The sequence below is a fragment of the Littorina saxatilis genome, linkage group LG11 (assembly GCF_037325665.1).
Source record: "Littorina saxatilis isolate snail1 linkage group LG11, US_GU_Lsax_2.0, whole genome shotgun sequence".
In the NCBI taxonomy this organism is placed as follows: Eukaryota; Metazoa; Mollusca; class Gastropoda; order Littorinimorpha; family Littorinidae; genus Littorina; species Littorina saxatilis.
This window is the reverse complement of record NC_090255.1, coordinates 32163452-32186090: the sequence shown is the minus strand read 5'-3', so window position 1 is coordinate 32186090 and position 22639 is coordinate 32163452. Positions and strand designations below refer to the sequence as shown.

Sequence of the window (22639 nt, the reverse complement as noted above, 5' to 3'; positions counted from 1 at the left end):
CAAGGTTATATCGCGACGGGATTAGGCAGCATTGATGTGCATGATTATTGTTAGAGGAAAGCTTGGAACAAACCACTGTGTATTTTGCATACGTTTAAATATCATTTTTTCTATTTTTTCCAGTGATTCATGTGTACCCCCCCCCCCCCCCCCCCCATTGAAAGGCCCATGTTCAATTAAACTGTGTCAGTGTCAGTGTCTCTCTCATAATATTAATATTTCTGCAGTGGGGCGGAGTCGGATCGAGGGGCTGAGAAAAGAAGAAGCGAAGCGACATCAAAATTAATAAATCTTTATCGTCTTGACACACAAAAACCTCCCACCCAAATCTAGACTCCAATCTTTTGTGTTGCAATACCTGAAAAGAAAACCTCCACACTAAACTCTGCAAAAGAAATCACCGGAGCAGTACTGCCCAGAGTTAAACCATGCAAGTATTCTTTTCACCGTATATGGCCATGAAAAGGCACAGCTTTGGCCGTTTATAGAATGGTTTGAAAGGCAACGCCTGAACGAACAAAAAAAAAGCACTTTAAAAACGAAATGAAGGCATGCCACGTTTCAACATGTTTCAGATTACTTTTTCTCCGCAAATGCTAAACGAGCTATGTGTGCATTTTGCAAAGGAAAACTCATATATAGGTTTCAACGTGTTGCATTTTGTAGAATTTCATTTCTTGTTCTTTAGAAATGGATTTCACTTCTCTTCTTGTTACGTGGGGAAAATGCTTTATTTGGCGAAGACGACGACGATGATGTCTAATGATGATGAGGAGGATGACGATGAGAGTGATGATGAGGATGAGGGTCATGAGGATGAGGGTCATGAGGATGACGAGGATGACGATGAGGGTGATGATGAGGATGAGGAGGATGACGATGAGGGTGATGAGGATGACGAGGATGACGATGAGGGTGATGATGAGGATGAGGAGGATGACGATGAGGGTGATGAGGACGATGACAATGACGATGAGAGTGATGATGAGGATGAGGAGGGTGATGATGAGGAGGATGACGATGAGGAGGGTGATGAGGATGATGAGGAGGATGACGATGAGGGTGATGAGGATGAGGAGAATGACGATGAGGGTGATGATCAGGATGAGGAGGAGGATGGTCGAACAAAAAATACGGTTTGTTATATCTGTATGCGCACATTGCAATGTTATCTGACACCGAGTTTGTATGTTCACCAGGAAGAGCAACAAATACATTCCATACACCTCTTTGGGGCCTATACCTGGGAACAAACGCCACATACATCCTTCCTTCTGCAACCCGATAGCAATACATAGCCATCCCCCCACACACGTACACACACACACCACACACACACACACCACACACACACACAAGGAAGTGAAAACTAGGGATCGTATTTCGCTGTTCACCTGACTTGACAGTTATAAGAGAATAAGATTACCCCAAATTGTGCAACTCATTTCATAGTCCTACAACTTTCCCCACCCCCTCCCCCTTTTTCGTTTCCCGCTCCTATTTGTTAAAATACTGCTGTACCCTACCCTTCTTGCTAGTGTCCCCAAGCTATAGATCCTTTCATGCGTATCCGACGGATAATTAAGTCAGCATGGTACATGGACTCTAAATACAAATGCTCAGTGTTTATTCATCGATGCTTATAAGGCAGATGTTTTATGTAACTGAGTGCACAAACATTCACACACATTCACACCCACACGAACGCACGCGAGCACACGGAGGTATGCATGAACACACACACACACAAACACACACACACACACAAACACACACACACACAAACACTAACAAACAAACACACAAACACACGTGTGCGTGTGTGTGCGTGCGTGTACGTGTATGCATGCACGTGGTTTGCTTGTGTGCATGCATGCGTGCGTGCGTGCGTGCGTACGTCCGCGCCGCGTTGTGTGCCGGTGTGTGTGTGTGGTTTGCGTGTGTGCATGAGTGCCGCGGCAAGCGTGCGTACGTGCTTGCGTGTGTGCGTGCGTGTTCGTCAGTGCGAACGCGCAGGTTTCATCATTCACTCATTCAAAGACGTTCTCGTGAAGCTTGCCCACAATGAATTTAAGTTTAGCGATACAAACACGGGTTTTCTTGCGCGCGCTGGTCCTTCGTAACCATGAAATAGCATGTAACAAATTTGATTTCTTCTCAACACTTCACAATTGGTTATAAGATATGTACCCCCCCCCCCCCCCCCCCCCCCCCCTCCTCTTCAAGATGAGTCAGCCAGATTTCATAACCCGTTGTAAGGCCAAAAAAAAAAATAGGTCTGTTTACGGTAACCCGACCGACCCTAGTTTTTTCGCGCGACCCTAGACTTTTTTTTGGCATTTGGGGGAAAAAAAAAATCTTGTTTTTTTTTGCAAAATAACTTAAAAATATGGTTTTTTGGAAAAAAAACAACAAAAAAAAACCAATCCCGACCTACCGACCCTATTTTTTTGGCCTATGTTACCGTAAACAGACCTTTTTTTTTTTTTTGGCCTAACATTAAACACGCACAGGTTAAACTGCAGGGGGAGATATCGAATGACAGGGGTACGGGGGGGGGGGGGGGGGGGGGGGGGGGGGGGGGGGGGTCGTCCCTAAAATGGGGGTGAAAGAGGAGGATGACAGATTGAGAACATGATGCAGATTTATTATAATAACTATTCATGCTGCATTCAAAATGTTCAACCCCAACCGGCTTACCAAATAAGCAGGGAGAAGTCTTATTTTTTGTGCACAATGCAAACATGTGGCACGTTCGATGCCATAAATCCTTTACCTTCGAAGAAAAAGATTTAAAAAAGGTTCGCTTTGAAAACCAAAATGGCGGTTACAATTAACATACATAAAAGAAAAAAATAAGCGTTGCTTTTTGGGGTGGAAGTTTGGGAGGGGAAGATCGGGCGATACGGGTACACGGTAATGTTAAAGTCTGAAAGCACCCTGCTTGGCCATTCAGGTGTGTACTCACTTCGTAACTTATAAAATCTTCACGAAAAAATGGGTAGTGTTCAGGTGTAATGTTCGTAAAGAATTCAACACCAACAGAACTGGCCGCAGTTTTTTAAGGACGGGAGTAAATAAAGCAGCAAACCTGAGAACAATTGAGATTCAGATAGCGTTTCAGAATCCCATTGACAATCGTTTTCTGCAACATACAAGCAAACCTGCCCTGGCGACCACCTCTCGATAACAATCACCTGCCCACAACGATCACCCCATAGGATCTCCGACGAGGATTTTTTTCTATATTATGTAATTTGCCTTTCCACAGTAAAAGCCTGTCTATATCGGCACTTTTTTCTGGTGTAACACGAGAAAATTACTCTCACGAGATTTTTACTCCGGAGTAAACATTTCATACGAAAAAGTTACTCCCTTTACGAAAAAAGGGCTCCCCCATTACACGAGAAAATTACTCCCCAAGACAGTTGAGTTCCGAGTAAACATTTCGTACAAAAATGTTACTCCCCTGACGAATAAATAACGAATAAATTACTTCACCCCAACACGAGCAATTCAACTTCCCATGCCAGGTGTACGACATTTTTACTCCCTTGTCCCCTGTTAGTCTGGGTGGTGGAAGGGGTGGAAGGAGGGTAGCGCGACATTCGTGTGCGCGAGATCACTTATTGGCATTATCCCTTCGCCCGCATCGCATTTTTGCGTACGAGATACGAGATTTTTACTGGAATTAAAAAACAATGGAGAGTAAAAATTTCGTGGAGGGAGTCATTTTTTCGCGCCTTGGGGAGTTCTTTTCTCGTAAGAAAAGTGTACTCGGAGTAATTATTTCGTACGAAATATTTACTCCGGAGTAAATTTTTCGTGGAGTAAAAATTTCGTGTTACACCGGCCCTAAAACACGAGTGTACGTGAGAGTTTCAGCCCATGAACGAAGAGGAAGAAGATCAGCCGCACTTTGATTCAAACTGTTTGAACAGAACACAGCCCGCGGTGGTCACGCATCACCTGTTCTGACCAAGTTGTTGAACTCGGTCCCTGCCAGACTTAAATTACCTTCGCCAGTATGCTCTTTACCGGGCCAAATAGGGAGGATCTCGGGAGGATCGAGGGACGGGGTGGCCAAGGGGAGAGGGTAGGAAGGAGGACACGTCCTGTGTGAAAGGAACAAAAGAAGGAGGGTGGGGAAGGGTGAGAACGATGTTTGGAGGGGGGGGGGGGGGGGCGGTCATATAATGGGAGCAAGATCTTGGAGGGTGCAAGGCGAAAGTTCTAGAAAACAGGTTTCTTGCGGTAGCAGGACAGGTGTCTTTACAATGTCATGTCTTTCGTATTCGAGCTGTCACCGGAAATATCGAGTCACTGGATATGCGAGTGTATGTGTTAATTTGTGCGTGTGAGAGGAGAGAGTGAGTGTCTGCCTGATTGTGTGTGTGTGTGTGTGTGTGTGTGTGTGTGTGTGTGTGTGTGTGTGTGTGTGTGTGTGTGTGCGTGTGCGTGTGTGTGCGTGTGTGTGTGCGTGTGTGTGTGTGTGTGTGGTGTGCGTGCGTGTATGTCAGCGTGTGCGCGTATGTCAGTGTGTGTATGGGTGCGTGCGTGTTTTTGTGCGTGTGTCAGTGTGGGTGCGCAACTGGTAATTCAATAAAGTAAAAGCTCTGATCTTTTTATCGTCCTTTTCCTCCGTTCCAACTACTTTTTTTAGGGCTGTATCTTTGTTGTTTCGTTGTCTTAGTTTTTGCTTATTTTTTTCAAGCAATTAATTTCACGAACATACACAAATCACCAAAGCATGTTAAAATAAAAATCAAGACATGCACCGAGAGACTTGTAATTGTGTCATGTTGCTGATTGTAATCGTTAAGGTATGTTTTCAGGACAGTGAATTGAAGTGTTCATCTTCCCTGGATTTTCTTTTAAAATCACACGTACGCACGCACGCACGCTAACATACATGCATGCATACATACAACACGCCCATACGCATGCTTACACAGGCAAACAAACACTTGCACATATACGCGCGCGCACACACATAAAAACGTGACTCAATCGCTTGCACACATGAACAAACACTCAACACTACACGAACAAGACACGAATATAGATGTGTACAGTTACATACAAATACGTAATCAATGAGATTTTACTTGCTTTTATTTTCTTCTGTTTTTTCAAATACAAAATATAAGAGTGTTGTAATCAATGGCACTTACCTTTGTGGTGATGTAATAACCCCTCCCCCCCTCTCTCTCTCTTTTTCACACAAACACATACCCACACAACCAAACCCAAACATTCACACACACACACACACACACACACACACACACACACTTGCACAACAAACGTATACGTAAGTACACACAGCAAATCACACCACAACACGACACGACACGACTCGACACACGACACAACACGACACGACAGATAGCCTCCTCTAACACAAAAAACACACAATGACAAACAATAGCGAACGCAGAAATGAAGCTGCGTTTACGCTGCTCAAATACAGAACATCAATCAATCAATGAGGCTTATATCGCGCATATTCCGTGGGTACAGTTCTAGGCGCTCTGCAGTGATGCCGTGTGAGATGAAATTGTATACGGCCAGTAGATTGCAGCCATTTCGGCGCATATTTACCTTTCGCGGCCTATTATTCCAAGTCACACGGGTATAGGTAGACAATTATTAACTGTGCCTAAGCAATTTTGCCAGGAAAGACCCTTTTGTCAATCGTGGGATCTTTAACGTGCACACCCAATGTAGTGTACACGGGGGGAGGGTTCGGACACCGAAGAGAGTCTGCACACAAAGTTAATAAATTTCCGCCGAACCTGGGATCGAACTCACGCTGACAGCGGCCAACTGAATACAAATCCAGCGCGCTACCAACTGAGCTATATCCCCGCCCATGACAAGTAACAGAACAATAAGCCACAACCAAGGTCCCTCCAACCTATCGTTACCCCTCTCTCTAACGATTTACCAATTTTGAGGAATCAGAAGCGTACACAAATAAAAACGAAACGAAAAATTCTGCGTACGATATTAACAAGAAAATTCTAAAATAACACTTTGTTTCAGGGAGTTATTTTTTTAAATCTACCAGGGCGTCAGTCGCCGGGACAGGTATGGTGAAGAATACGCTTATTTTAGTAAGTGTGTGGGTACAATGTTTGCGTGTAACGATATGATGTGAATATGCGATGTGAATGTTACTACATGCATGGTTGATTGATTAATTGATTGATTTTACAGACACAGTCAAGCTTGTAATTTCTCTTTTAGAGATGAAGATTATTGTATTGTATTGTATTGAATATGTTCTTGTTAGACACCACGACAAGACACGTGTCCACAAACTAGGACCTCGTCGTCTGCGTGCGTCCGATCTTTTCCCACAATGCAAAAATGTGTCACGTTCAATGCCATGAATCCTTTACCTACAATCAGGACATTTACATCGTTTTCTGCTGGGCCGTTAAAGCAGCTATATATATATATTCCGTTTGTCGGGGCCAGGGTAAATCAAGGGGGAAAAAGTATAAGGAAGAAAAAAAACTTATACATGTACCATATATATATCATATATAAAAAGTTAAACGTTTCCGAACACATTTTACGGCAGAAACCATCTATGCCCTTTCGCCATTGAGGAGTGGGAAAAAAGTATACAATAACTCCTATAGAAAAACCTAAGCCCACAGCCTGTGCAATATACACTTTAACGTCTTCATAGCTTATGCAAACAGCACAAACACACTCCCAAAAACTGAGCGCAAACTGTATTCTAGCACACAAAACCTTTCCGCAAGCATGTATTGAGGCACACACAGACTATGTGTATATTCAAGCTGAGTCTCTGCAGTGACACTGTCACCAAGTCTGTATGAAACGGGGAGACTTATTTCGAGAGCAAACATTGACGTAAGCTAAGTACAGAATCGAGGACGAAGCGGGAAAGTGTGTGTTTAGAGGGAGGGGGGCGGGGGGGGGGGGGGGGATCAAGGACCCACCAGACGACATACTGGGGTCGTTTGAACCGGGTACCTCCTCGCGAAATTCTACCCGTATGAAGAGGTTTAGATAGGGAGGGAAGATAGTGGTCGTTGAAGGGGTTGTGAATAGTCGGATATACTGAAATATCGCTGATATGGATTTTTTTTATAGGAAGGGGTGTGGGGGTCTATGATGTGCGATGTAGCCTACTGCAATTCAAGTATCGCCTGTCTATGCTGACGCGCGCTCTATCCTTTTCAAGTCAGCTTGGATGTCACCGAAACCAAAGAACGACATAGCTGAACAAATTTAAGTATCTCCATTATTTTCATTTAGAGCTAAGTACTTCTGAACATAATGTACGAAAGAGAGACAGACTGACTCGGGACAGACCGCCAGACCCACCGACAGCCAGACAGGGGGAGACAGGGAGGGAGGGGGAGAGAGGGAGGAAGAGTTACAACTTATACATAAGCCCCCTAACCGACTAATCCTAAAATTGTATTCAAAAGCAGAAGAGCGCTTATGAGATGTAAGGAAGTAGAGGCTTCAACTCGACAACCTACCGCTAAATAATACACCACTGTATTGGAGCCCACAAAATGAGCACACATTGATAAAGGGCTAAGCTGCAAGATGTGGTAAAAGAAAAATGCAGGGAATGGGCCACTTCTACATTGTAGATTAAATATTTGACAGCAAAACTATGACTTTGATACTTTTAAGGTTGTCCTTAATGGTCGAGTTTTTGTTTCAAAAGTAGTGGATACCATTTTCTTTTTAAATACACACGCTAATCGGAAAAGAAAAACTTCAAATTAGTTGGATGAGGATCCTAACAGGTTCAAATGGATTGTAAGGTAGGTATGAGCTGATAGCCATTTCTTGTAACAGATATTTTGTCTGACCTAAATGTTTGCGACCCATCACAGGAAAATGTGTAAGTAATAACTTCACTTGCAACAGATGAGAGGGAGGGGGGGCTTCGCTTTTGGCGGTAGTTCGCCACCATAGTTCAGTCCATCGGTTTAACGAAATTAGTCTCGGCCAACTTACAATACAAGGGAGCTCATTGAACTGAGAGGGCACGCCACGCCGAGACGGGTAACAAAAACACAATGGCAGCACACAGTCATGTAACCCTCAAGAATTCAACCCCCAGGACAGATTAAAATAAGACAGCAGTGGTAGCGTGCCAAGACTGAAAGAGCTTCAGCCAACAATGAATTGGTTCCATTGCAAATACCTAGTACAAAGTAATTACCCCTACAGGCCTAGCTCCTGGATGACGCTTAGTTCTCAAATGAGCGTGACGTCATTTTCTGTCATGGCGTCCGATAAGCCGGAAGTTACCACTTTTGAGAGGCTTTATAGCTACTGAGGTGGTCTGCTTCCGAACACACTACTTGGGCTTACATTTTGGAGAAGAAAAAAAGCGTTCAGAAACTGTTGCTAACACGTATTAATCGTCCATGCAATTAACCCATAGCGACTATTCGTTTTTGCTCGACTTTTCTAAAACTTGTTCCTAATGATCTATTGAAAGCAATCCCAGCAAACCTGTGGTTTTTTTTCTTTAAACTCCATTAAAAACCCGTTACGCATATAGCGACACAAAAAGTCAACGTAAAAAGAATTTTCAGCACTGAAAAGGATAATCTTTGCACTTTGCTATTTTCCCCACTGAAATGTCTAAATTTGTTAGCTTCAGCAAACCGCTGAGACTTTACCAAGGACGAACTTTGAGAGCAATGGTAAACGAACTCAGTTTTCGACCTCCACATATAATACCGGTGTCACGAAATTTTCTTTCGCCGAAATATTTTTTCTCCCCCACCAACGTGCAACACGTTTCACTCATTTGTGAACTTAGAATTCAATCGACGCCGTCCGCGAGAATTCGGTATTAAGACATACCCGAAATCTTCGTTCACAAACATCGCCAGAAATTGACGCATTTTAAAACTGTTTACATACCTAACCCATTCCCAAACTTACCCCTAACCCGTAGTCAGAGGATGGTTTTGCATAAGAATTTGTTTTGGTACAAAAATGAGTGAAACGTGTTGGTGGGGGAGAAAAAATATTTCGGCGAAAGAAAATTTCGTGACATCGGAACACGCAACAGCACACCCAGCCACCCAATCTTTGCATTTACAGTGGAACCTCCTTTCAGGACCTCTCTTCTTTTAAGAACTATTTTCAGATTCTCCGTAAATTTACCTCCATGTTAAGACTCCATTCCTTCCAAGATTTTTTTTTTTTTTTTTTTTTTTTGCGGTCGTAATCCTTAGGGGACGTGAGTAGAGCGCTGTATTTTACTTCAATTCAAACCAGCACATATCGTGTTCCGATTGAACGACAGGTCACAGCTCTAACCGTAACGGAAAGAAGAGGGGGCGAACTGCCCATAAAATCCACGCCGGGGACTTAAGTGTGGGGGTGTTGGGATTTCAGTTAACACGTCTTCGGCCTGTATTCATATGCATTTTACTGCGACACACTCAGATAACACCGGTGTCGAAGAATGTTTGAGGCCCGGTTGGGAAAACCCTCCATTGGTATTGACCACAGGGAGTGGATGTTTGGAGACTTTTTGAATCTGTATACATTTATTGTATTCACTTCATTTGCTTTTGGGGATAGAGAGGGAATTTCATGGACTTATGTTGGGGGTAGGGTTGTGGTGTTTATGGTATGCTACTTAAGAAAATCTTACCAAAACAGCTAATTCATCTCAATGTTACTTCTTTTTTTTTATAAATTAACCTTGTATTCTAAAAGCCGCCCTGAAAGCAGTCCTGGCTTGAAAGTAATAATCTGGACAACTACACTACATTGGGGTGTGCACGTTAAAGATCCCACGATTGACGAAAGGGTCTTTCCTGGCAAAATTGTACAGGCATAGATAAAAATGTCCACCAAAATACCCGTGTGACTTAGAATAATAGGCCGTAAAAAGTAGGATATGCGCCGAAATGGCTGCGATCTGCTGGTCGATGTGAATGCGTGATTTATTGTGTACAAAATTCCATCTCGCACGGCATAAACAGATACCTGCGCCTTGAGTCCGAGTCTGGAGATACGCGCGCGATATAAGACTGCATATAATAATACGACTTTTCCCTTTCCTCTTTTTTTTCTTCTCTTTCTTCTTTCTTTGTGTGATATGTTTTCTGCTGGGCACCTTTGCATTATAACTGCACTATCCTTGAATAAATATAGTTGATTAGTGAGCACCACTTTCTTCTGCTCAGGTTTTTCTTCTATTCAAAAATGCACGTCCTGGCAAATATTTGATTTAAACTTCACATTCCGTCGATTGAATAGAATTCAAGTTTTTGCTCGTGTTAGGTTCAACGACTCATCACTTATGGCTCGTTTCGGTTACTACAGGCGCCTGGGCAAAACGTTTCTGTCATTCCTATGTCAAGAAAGTCGAGTGGAAGGAAATCGGAAAGATAAGGCAAAAAAAAAAAAAAGGTCTGTTTACAGTAATCCGACCGACCCTAGTTTTTTCGCGCGACCCTAGACTTTTTTTTGGCATTTGGGAGAAAAAAAAAATCTTGTTTTTTTGGCAAAATAACGTAAAAATATGGTTTTTTGGAGAAAAAAAATTTAAAAAAATTTAAAAAAATTAAAATAATCCCGACCTACCGACCCTATTTTTTTGGCCTATGTTACCGTAAACAGACCTTTTTTTTTTTGCCTAATAAAAACGAAGGCTGTTTAAATTTGGCAATGCGTTACAAAAGTTAGTCGTCTCAGGAACGTAACCTTCAAAACGCAGGGCCCATACTCCTTCATTGGTAATCCTAAGTCCTAAATTGCCGCGTATAGATGATAACCGAGGCAGAAACGTTTAAACGGTCACAGCTATGCTTAGACAGGACTAAAAACGGGTACTGCGAGACTTCCTTCAGTGGCACTGGCATTCTTCGCATTCCTATGAACATTGGTTTTAAGGTATTTGCGTGGCGACTTGTACAGACTGTGAAAGACTTAACTGGTGTGACTGTTGACTTGGACAGTTTCTGTGTGAATTTTGCTATTCTGCGATGACTTTGGAAACATTAAAATGTACCGTCATCGCTGGTATGGAATCAAATGGATCTATCGACCCATACAGTCTCTGTGCTCACTATAAAACATTCAACACGTAATGACTTCGATTAGCTTGTATTTAATCTTAAGTGTCCTCTAAGGTACATTACTCGTAGAATAATAAATAAATAAATAAATAAATAAAGTTCAAAGTTCAAAGTTCAAAGGTATGTGTATATGCTGATTTAGGGAAACTTTCTTTATTTGGTGTTTAACGTCGTTTTCAACCACGAAGGTTATATCGCGACGAGGGAAAGGGGGGAGATGGGATAGGGGAAAGGGGGGAGATGGGATAGAGCCACTTGTTAAGTGTTTCTTGTTCACAAAAGCACTAATCAAAAAATTGCTCATGGGGCTTGCAACGTAGTACAATATATGACCTTACTGGGAGAATGCAAGTTTCCAGCACAAAGGACTAAACATTTCTTACATACTGCTTGACTAAAATCATTTAGGGAGACTAAAACTACATTCACTAACAAAGTAACGCCTTCTTGGAAGGGCGTAATATCAAAAGCTACTGAAGTATAAAGCTATGTTGTGGCACATCAAACTGAAAATTGACTGACACAAAACACGGACACTTAAAAAAAACATTAAGACACAACTTACCATCCAACATAATTATATTTGCTGATAAATAATCATATTCACTTGACACAAGGAACACATAAAACACACAAAATATAAATCAAACACAAACTTAAACACTGAGTAACACACACAAGTGACAAACACTGCGAAACAAAGGAACGTCTTTCATTCACTCCACACACAAATTCGATCGCGACTCTTTGGTTATTACATCAGTTAAACCGGCCGTTGCACTGACGCGCTCTTCCAATCCTTGTGGATGAGTGTGGATCTAGTCATGAGGCTCATAAGTTCACATGGACTAAACCAACAACCATCCGCAAAAAAAGGACATTTCGACAATTCGCTGAGGGGGGGGGGGGGGGGGAGAGAGAGAAAAATACATGTATGGTGTGCGGAGAAAGACAAAACGTCTGTCTCTTTGATGGCCCAATGGACGCTGACTGTCAATTTAAAAAGTCAGATGTCCTTGGCACAAAAAAAAGTATTGCTAAATATTCAAAAATGTTTGCTTAGCACATCTCGAGGAACAATGCCTGTGGCGGAGCTGCAGGCAGACAATTCGAACTGAGTGTTCTGTGCATACTTCGCTAGAGTTGTCTGGCGTTCTCGTTTCGCACTGTAGACGTCACTTCAGGAGTTTTGCGATTAAGAAGGGTGTTCAGTTTGGCTTCAACAGTTGTTTTTTGTTCAAATTCAGTTCTTTGGTGACGATTTCTTGGTACGTGACGACATTCTCTGCACTGATGATTGTGGTTCGCTTTCAAGCATGCGTATCACCCAATTTTGAGACCAGCAGAATCTCAACAAACGTCACTGCAGGGCTCGGCTCTCACCTAAAAAAAACAATTGAATCGATCTTCTAAAACACTGTCAGAGCTTAGCTGAACTGGGTAGTAAATCTGATCTAAAGGTCTACAATTACACTATCGAACTGGCCTATAGTTATTACAACTGATCCTCACCCTACTGATTTTCATGTACACTATTAAACGTAACTATATTTATTACAACTGATCCGTACTACACTACAACTACTCTACTTTCATCATTAAAAGACATGTTACCGTTCCTTCACTGTTGTACACACTGTTCGATTGTCTTGTTCACAATTATTGTTGTCACATAGCAACAATTGATCTTTCAGTCACGGTTTCTGACGTGGCTGTTGATTTACGAATCGCTTCACGGTTGAGGTATGCTACTTCGCTTACGTCTTTGTCATTTTTGGCTTTTGACAGGTTGAGGTCAGCTTAGTCATTTTTTCGGCTTTTGACAGAATGAAGGCAAGCTAAAGCTGGTCATTTTCGGCTTTTGGCAGCTCGAGGCAAGCTAGTTTATTACTCTTAGTCACGGTTCCCATTTGGCAGATTGAGGCAAACTACTTTGTTACTCTTTATTCTGTTAGACTTTTGACATCTGAATGCAGGCTACTTCAATACTCTTTATCATGTTTGACTCGTGGCAAATAATTATTGAGGTATACTTTGCCATCTACTGCACCATTACACAAACTAATGTCAGTAATCAGCACGTCCATTGTCATTGCTATTGTTGAATTAAGACATTATTTACTTATTCTCTCCTACCCTCATATCTGATTATTGCATTTGACAAGAAAATAGTATTCTGTTTGTGTTAGATTCGAACACAGGCCATGGAAATATCACAGGTCTATTCCGACACACAACACACAAAATTGTCTTACATTTCGGATTCCAAAACACATTTCAAATGGTTGCACACCTCAAAAAGATTTTTTTTTAAGTTAGACGTTAACCCTTTGTTCACGATGACAAGCGAATGCATGGATTGACAACCGGCAAATTAAGACTCCAAACGCCTTAATGTCTAGCTTGACACAATGTGCCCATTCTACTTCGAGTTCAGACTCACGTGAAATGGCCCATAAACGCAGCATGTTCCAACATACACAACATCGGAAAGTGCTAGCGAACTACTAAAGCGTATACAACTCCGAACGGTGCAGGATTATTCAGCACCTCAGCCGTGTCTCTACCTGCATACAGCCTTCGTTTAGTTTTATTTGTACTGTCCTAGTCGACAACCACCTAACCAATCAATCAATCAATGAGTCTTATATCGCGCATATTCCGTGGGTACAGTTCCAGGCGCTCTGCGGTGATGCCGTGTGAGATGAAATTTTATACGGCCAGTAGATTGCAGCCATTTCGGCGCATATTTACCTTTCACGGCCTATTATTCCAAGTCACACGGGTATAGGTAGACAATTATTAACTGTGCCTAAGCAATTTTGCCAGGAAAGACCCTTTTGTCAATCGTGGGATCTTTAACGTGCACACCCAATGTAGTGTACACGGGGGGAGGTTCGGACACCGAAGAGAGTCTGTACACAAAGTTGACTGTGAAATAAATTTCCGCCGAACCTGGGATCGAACTCACGCTGACAGCGGCCAACTGAAAACAAATCCAGCGCGCTACCAACTGAGCTATATCCCCTAGTCAACAACCACCTAACCACGCATCCTGCATGAAGGACATTGTGATTTTGACTTGATGCATCAGAAAGAACAGGAACTCTACCTCGATGAGCGTCAAGCAGTCAATGCTGACCAATCCTCTCCACACAAGATTGTTGCGAGCAACACATACGCACACTCTGACGACTCCTGTGTCACTTACAGAAAAGGGCAAAAGGAAATGAACTACAACTTTACCTTCCGGCAGAAGATCGAGTAGAATCGTCCTCGCCAGAGTGCTGCGAGTTCACACACAGATTCTGTCAAACCTTAGCATTAAAATAATAGCCTGACTGATCGATTGACCAAAACAGCTTAACGTCATCAGAGACCTACTATGGGCATGTTTTGTAATAGGAAACAGAAAAGAGCAACATGCAATATACCTCATAGCATGTCCATGTGACATTAGCCAAAGGGACCCAAGAGGACGATAATGTCAACCAACGAAACGAAACCTCAGTGAGCTAAATAAAACCCATGATGGTAGACCAGAATCTTCCCTCACACAAAAGTGTTCACTCTGTCAAAAACAATAGTGGTCACAGAAAAAACGCTACAGAAATAGACACATTTTGTGGAATCCGAAATGTAAGACCATTTTTGGCTGTAATAAATATACCTCGGGAAAGACACCTCCTCACAGAAGTTAACACATACACTCTTGTCAACCCTAGCATCACTGGTGTTCGCAGCGTCATCATGGAAAAGAAAACTATCACAGCAGTCATATACCTCGGTGATGGTCGAGACTGAGAATTCTCCTCGATACTGAGAGTGCCACGACTTAACACATACACTCAAGTCAACCTCGATAGTGTCACTGGTGTTCGCAGTGACCAACAGTTATGGAAAGGGGCCTCCAACTGGTTAAGGGCCTTTCAATAAAGTCCGATCCCCGGTCCCGATAGGCCATAAAACGCCCCCCAGGTTTCCCTCCCCCAACACACTTTTAGGGAAAGGCAGCAGGCCGCGGAATGCAATAACGTGCTGCTTGGAACACACGGTGAAAAGGAACAGGTAGGAGACCAGGGGGGGTGGGGAGAGAGAGAGAGAGAGAGAGAGAGAGAGAGAGAGAGAGAGAGAAAGAGAAAAAGTGGGAGAAAGGGCAAGGAGAGAGCCGCAGACAGAGTGTGACAAAGAGAGACAAAGACTGTAGACGTTCAAACATTATTTGAATTACATGTACATTCTAACTTGAACTATACTTAGATCCATTTAAGTGAAAAAAGTAGGGAATATTGGAGTGAATGAGGGTACTGTCACTATCGGTTGATCTGAATTGCTGTTCCTGTACTCACATAAATATTGGACGCACCTTTATGAAAGTTCGAGTTATTGAAATCAAAACTGAACCCGAATGTGCTGGATAGTTTTGAATATTCGAATATTTTAATAAACAGCTCAATTTGGAGTCAACCTGAGTTTATTTCGAGGGTGGTTGTTGACTCCAAATTGAGCTGTTTATTAAAATCAAAACTGACCCCTATGTACTAGTTAATGGAGACTTTTGAACATCATACACATCGATGCAGTAAAAGCAGAAATTCAAACAGGATCTACAGAAAATCGAAAACAGGGCTCATCCCTTAGAAGTCTCATTCGTGGACAGGACACTAATAAACAAAGTTGAACTGTAATGCGAGTCACCTCAGATATGAATAGCCACAACCAGCCAAAGAAAGTGACGCAGAAGAACAAGGAAGAACTAATAGCTAGTCTCGTTTACGATTAAACAGGATTTAAGAAGATTGCTGAATAAAGCTTGAACAGAAACTAAGAAGAGTCCTTGAATAATACTTGAACAGAAACGAAGAAGAGTCGCTAGCTAGTGACTAATGTTGCGCTATATAAATGCTCATTAATTATTATTATTACTAAACGGAAGAAAGAAGGTCTTGAAAATGGATTAAATTACAAAAGTATTAAACGGAAGCGCATGAGTCATCTCTTAAAATAAGAGCAATCTGAAGAGGTGCCAATAAACCTCAGCAATTAAACTGTACCCTCCCCAATCACATAATTCACCTCCCCCTCCTTCCTTCCTTTACTGTCTTTCTTTATCATCATTATGCAACGTTCATTACGTTATTAATAGATTTGGTTTATTGAGACATTTTTCAGCCGTTACCGCCTTATGTTGTACTGTCATGCAGGAACACCACCTGAAGCTTCTAGCTTGTTGCTGTTTCTGTGAACTTTGTATACATGTCATGATTGTAACCTTTGTTAAAATAAACTTATGTTTAAACCAATAAACCTCAGCAATTTCAAAAGATTTTTCAACGCATGGCCAAAACATGTATGTCCAGTAGCTTTCGCCCGCTACTATTCTTGGTCGCACATTTCAGGAACATTTACTGAATTTCATGGATCATTGGATGACCAGTGACGATCGACTATTGTAACGGTCCGCAGTAACTTCAGTCCATTGTAAAGATTTATTCAACTGATGTCCGAAAATGGACGAACGGGGACCTTTTGACCATTGCCAGTTCCCACAGTCACCCCCTGCTCCCTGCTAGCAGCGGTGACAATATCCCAATGTCTAGAGAAGCTCGTGAAAGGTCACGGAATGTCCGAGGGACGTTCTGATGGGCTTGTGGTGGACACTGGCCGTCTCTGTAACTGGTCATTAACTCTTTGCACCTGCTTGGTAATGGTCGTATTATTGGTTGACCATCTGTCTGCAACTCAGTGGACGGTGGTTGAGCTCAGCTGAGCGCTTTTGCTCTGATGCCAGGATGGGCGTTAAACGGCTTTTGCCAAGAATGGACTAGTTGTTGAATATAAGAGGCACTAAGAACTGTTGTGGGAAGATTTTCAAATGAAGAAAGAATAAATATCTGCTGTCAACCTTGTCAACTTGCCCAAGTTGTGAAGAAAACTGAACTGATTTTTGCTAGTTCAATAAAAAGAGGCCTCGACAAAAGCGAAATTACCCTTTTGTACATCGTGTTAGCTTACCTTGTACAGAAATCTTACCTGACGCTTGTTAAATCAACTATACATTTACAAGCTTTACAAACAATTAAAATCCCAAACAAACCTTCTCGTCTTGCTCTGTTGAGATAACTCCACTGACTTCTCCAGTTAAACCAAATAAAACTTTGTCAACCTGCCTCGTATGGAGTCTCACTCCTGTCAACTTTTCTCTGGGGATAACAATGGAATGGTAACGAGCGACCAGGTGTAGTAGTACAGGTGTTGAACCCGAGATGTGCCCCCCCCCCCCCCCCCTCCCTTTCGGCATGTCATCAAAGCCTGGTTATCACCTAGCTCAATCTTCCATCATCTACACTTTGGCTGCTCGTCTCATCGTTCTCCATCTCCTGCCCCCCCCCCCCCTCCCCTTTCACTGTGTACATAAGTGTTTGAAAAAGTGACGTCACCAATCACAACACAAGTTTGAACAGGGATGGTTAAGACGCACTATTAGATATACTTTATTTTACCCACTTGAGTCCTTCTGAATTAAAGAGTTGATTGCCAACGGTAAGTTTTCTGTACAAATCATTCAGCAGAGTGGGACACACAAACCACACAAAGTGCAACATAATTGAAGATACATCGGTTTTGGGCCACGGAGGATTCAAGCACAATATTATTCAAGGCAGATATATATCAGCCCGAGAGCCTAGCTCACCGCAGGGTTCAAATTTAAACTGCAAACGGTAAGTTTTCTTTTCAATCAAGGACCGTGAATTCGACGAGAGATAAGTTTGAAGAGCAGAGGGTTTAGAGACAATATTATTCAAGGACTGAAAGCTATTTGCACACTTCAAAGTTTTCTTTTCAAAAGCAAACAGGAAGCGTTTCTGTTTAAAACAATTTTTACGGTGGAACGCGCTAACGACGAGGAATTCAAATACGTGACATGAATTAATCAGAATTGTCAACGTACTTTGCAACACACCTGGAATAATCATAAAACGATTGCATTGTAGGCCCATTGTTTTAAACTTAAAATCCCTTTGCAGGACCAGCCCCACAACTATACCTATAGGAAGAAATATTATCCACTATCCCTGGTGTTTAACGCCCAGCCGACCACGAAGGGCCATATCAGGGCGGTGCTGCTTTGACATATAACGTGCGCCACACACAAGACAGAAGTCGCAGCACAGGCTTCATGTCTCACCCAGTCACATTATTCTGACACCGGACCAACCAGTCCTAGCACTAACCCCATAATGCCAGACGCCAGGCGGAGCAGCCACTAGATTGCCAATTTTAAAGTCTTAGGTATGACCCGGCCGGGGTTCGAACCCACGACCTCCCGCTCACATCCACTATCCCTGACTTAAGTCACAGCCTTATTGCAGAAGGACACGTGAGCAACTGACTTCAATTGAATGGGTCTGTTGATCTCCGCAACAGAGAACAGGTCTTCTTCCATGGCAAATATAAAACCCAAAACTCATGTACATTTCTGCCACTAAAGAAGCATATCTATTCGCACAACATTATACAACCAAAGAAATAGATCTAACATTTTCATAACTGTCTATGTACACAATACTTTGAACCTACCTGGCTAACTCTGTGGTGTAAACCTATACATTAACATACAAGTAGCTTCTTTCAGAGGCCTGTCCCACACGTCTTACAGGACACGGATGTGACATGCAAGTCAAGAAAACCCACACACAGAGATGAGCAATATTGAGGGACATGAGCCTGTGACCCCCTCAGGGGGAGGGGGAAGTGTGATTGGAGGGAGGGGGGAACACAGATAGCCCAAACTATCGCACTATTGAATCAATGGACTACACTGTCGAACTTAGCCTCCGGTATACAAGTTCCTTTTATCACTGCACTGTCACTCCCCCCCCCCCCCCCAGATCTCAATCCACCTGTACACCTACCACCCCCTTCCCCCCCCCCCCCCCCCCATTCTATTAACCTCAGTCGTTATCTGCACATTCTTGCCGGGGTGTAAAATCGGTCCCAACCCGATTGTTCGATAAGAACAACAGCTGAAGAGCAAAGACATGGTGACTAACAGAAACACAGGCCAAGTTGTCAAAGGGCATTAAAAAGCCATGTTAAACAAATCGTAAAACACCCCCAAACTCGCCTAGGGGATAAGCCGGGATATTCGTATATATATATACAACAAAATGGCTTTGTCTGATAGAGTGTGCATACCTCTCCCCTACACATAAAAGCAGATAATTACTTTACATGACTTTTTTGAATCATATTTTTAATTAAAAAAATGTTAACTGCCACGCTAACGTCGCTGACGCCAAAAAACACATTATCTTTGGCTACGAAATACAAACTCAATTCATCTCTTTTCAAATATAAATTAATACATCAGTCTAATGTGACAGTAAAAGGCAATTAACTAACAAAATGTGCAATAATATTCAAGACAATTTCGGAGGATAAATCTAGGCCGGTGTCACGGTTTCATCTTTCGCCTGTGTACATATTTCGCCCTCGACATATACTCAAGACTGAAATGTTTCCTGGTAAAATTAAGAAGTGAAATTATTTATGGACGAAAAGCATGTCAGTTTCTTGCATGTGAAGAAAATTGGTGGTAAAATTTAATAGATTTCACCCCCAAAATCGAATTCTTCGAAAATGTGTACTGAGTGGTTACGTCCCTTGAGTAAGAAGAAAAACATTTTAGGATGAATCAAATTTCTAAGTTAAATAAAAAAAATTGGTTGGAAAAATTTGGCCTAATGAATGTAAGGTACACAAGGTCGCTCATCAGTACTATCGAAGGGTGTTTTTTTGTTCAGTGTAGAGTTTATACCAGATCAACGAGGCCGAGAAGCGAAATAACACGGCGAAAAATGAAAACGTCACACCGGTATACATACGGGCGATTTCATTTTAAGAGCACACTCTGAAATTTACAGACTTAGAATACATAATCTACCATTAACGACAAATCTAACTAAACCACGAATAACTTGATATTTATTTAAGAAACAATTGCAGTATCACCTTCAACCATTGTGGGACGGAACTAACCAAACACTACGACCGAAAAGAAGAACAATATTGGCAAAGAGATTCAAACGGCGGAGAGTAAACCTCCATGACACCGACCGGTTTTACAGCTACGACCAAGTGGGCAAGTTTAAATATGTACTATAACCCCCTCCGGAGAAACTGGGCCATGCTCTTGACAATGACACGACTATTGCTGATAATGAAATTGAAATTGTCCAGTCTTCCCGTTTCTGCCAGGTATCACGCTGTTTTATATTATCACTTATCAGTGTCGTTTGACCATTTCGACTCAGTGTAAACTGAAATGGTGTCACGCGCTCGACTGGCATTAAACTGTAGTACTGGTAGTAGTTGAATATATCTTATTTGTGTCATAAATGATAAAAGTCCGTGCTTCGTTGAATTTGCAACGAAAGATACTTTATTTGGTGTTTAACGTCGTTTTCAACCACGAAGGTTATATCGCGACAGGGAAAGGGGGGAGATGGGTTCATAGCCACTTGTCAATTGTTTCTTGTTCACAAAAGCACTAATCAAAAATTTGCTCCAGGGGCTTGCAACGTAGTACAATGTATTACCTTACTCTTACGACATGCTGGGGAGCATCGGGTAAATTCTTCCCCCTAACCCGCTGGGGGGGTCGAAAGATACTAATGTCGGACTCGTAGCTCTGTTTGTACTAGCATTTTATTCCTATTTTTAGCACAATTCCTGTGACTAACAAGAACGTTGCCTCAACCACTGCCAAAAGAACGCTGACATGCACCCTACGTATCTGGATTTTTTCTTCTCGATTTTCAACAAAATATTTACAACAACAAAATATAGCTTACCTCAACCGTTGTAAAAACAGAAATACATGAAGACTAAGTCTAACATTAAATCGACAAAAACTACTCTTTCTGTGACTCACGAAGAATAAGACTTATTTGGTATTTAACGATTGTACAATACATTTACAACTCAAGATAGCAACAAAGCAAGTACACATGTTCGATGACAAGTTAAGATTTCAGTGGAACATTTAATACCTTCCGTAATAGTACTAATACATCAAAACTTGTATTCTGCTACAGAATTAATTTTATCTTCAAACAAAAAAAGTCAAAACCTAAAACTGAAAGCGTAGAATGTAGTGAACCTCTCATCGGAACCTTACCGCCATAATTCGCGCAGGGCACAGAACACTGGAGCAGCTCTGGGCAATGCCGGGGTCCCACACAGACTGGCCTTCTTCTATGGCGTCTGTGTCAGGTGTGGGTATATATGTGCGTCTCTCATGCAGGCTACATAATAGCCAAGCCAATTCAGCAATGCTTCAATGCTTTCTCAGTTGCAGCACAATTACGCATGCGCACAGACACGTCGGTTTCACCCCCATAGAAGATCAGACCATGACCAAACAAAAACGAAGACGAAGACCGAGGGGACGCTTCTCGGTTGAAAGGACCTAGCTGAAGTCGACTGGCAAGCTAGGCACTGCTACGCTTGGTGGTTTCTCTCACACCTTGTCCAACTCGAACATGCCGAGACTGCCATAACCTCAAAGAAAGTTCACCGTTTTGACGACTTCTTCAAGCGCTGCGTGGTGGTTGAAACAAGTTAAGTCATTTAGAAAGCTACAGGATTGGAATCTCGAGATGTCTGCTGCAGTAGTCGGCCGCACGAACGCTGTGGTTGCAACACCCAATGAAGCCAGACACCACCCGTGCTTTCCTCGCCGCCCCCGGGTGGGGTAGGTAGCGTCGGGTACCCCCGGCCAAAAAAATGCGAGAAAGGGGTGGGAAGGAAAGCGCGCGAGCTACCACCTCACTGTACCCGCCTTCTCGACCTCTCTCTACCCCCCAAAACCACGCCTCTTTGCTTCTTCTACCCGGGGTACGGTGATCCGTCTTGCGGTCTTAGCTATACCACAGCTATGACCTCGACACTTAAGCGCGGTGGGAGTAGAAGTACAGTTGCCCTGCGCGCTCTACACTTTCTTCGACTTTAATCCACCCCTTCGCCAGACTTGGGAGAGAAAATCTCTCTCGCATTCCTTCGGTCCTGTGTCGTCGAGCCGTTCCCAGGCCATAATAATCTGCACCTGCCTGTCGAGGAATGCCTCAACCTGGGAGACCTTGCAACGTCCCGTTTGCGGGGACCTCTTCCACTCGGGGCTCAACTGCTCCGTCAGTACTTGGGACAGGCTCTTGAGAACTACAACCTCACCACGGGTAGGAGAGAAGGGTCGGGTGGCGGGCTTGAGGGGGTGGGGTGGGGGGGAGTAGGTGACGCTTTACCTTTAGCGTTGGTTGTGGTTGACGCGGCAGAACGTGTCGCTCTGATTGTCGAACCCGCCATTTAAGACGATCACAAATCTGAGAAATATCGGGTCTAGAAAACTGAACTGAGTCCTGAAATGGAGATAAATTTAAAGAACTTACGAACAGAAAACCTCAACAAAGCAGGGTTCTAACATGCAGTAGGGCGGAGAAGGAGGGTGTTCGGCGGAGGGGGGG

The 22639-nt window shown here is 42.8% G+C and overlaps 1 long non-coding RNA gene across 1 annotated transcript; it reads right to left on the bottom strand.

Moving 5' to 3' along the window:
• Window positions 1-5097: 5097 nt before the first annotated feature.
• On the bottom strand, window positions 5098-21960 carry LOC138980628 (uncharacterized). Its single transcript, XR_011460403.1, has 2 exons — window positions 21298-21960; window positions 5098-12497 (listed from the first exon to the last, which is right to left on the bottom strand). It is a non-coding gene; the product is annotated as an uncharacterized lncRNA (long non-coding RNA).
• Window positions 21961-22639: the final 679 nt, after the last annotated feature.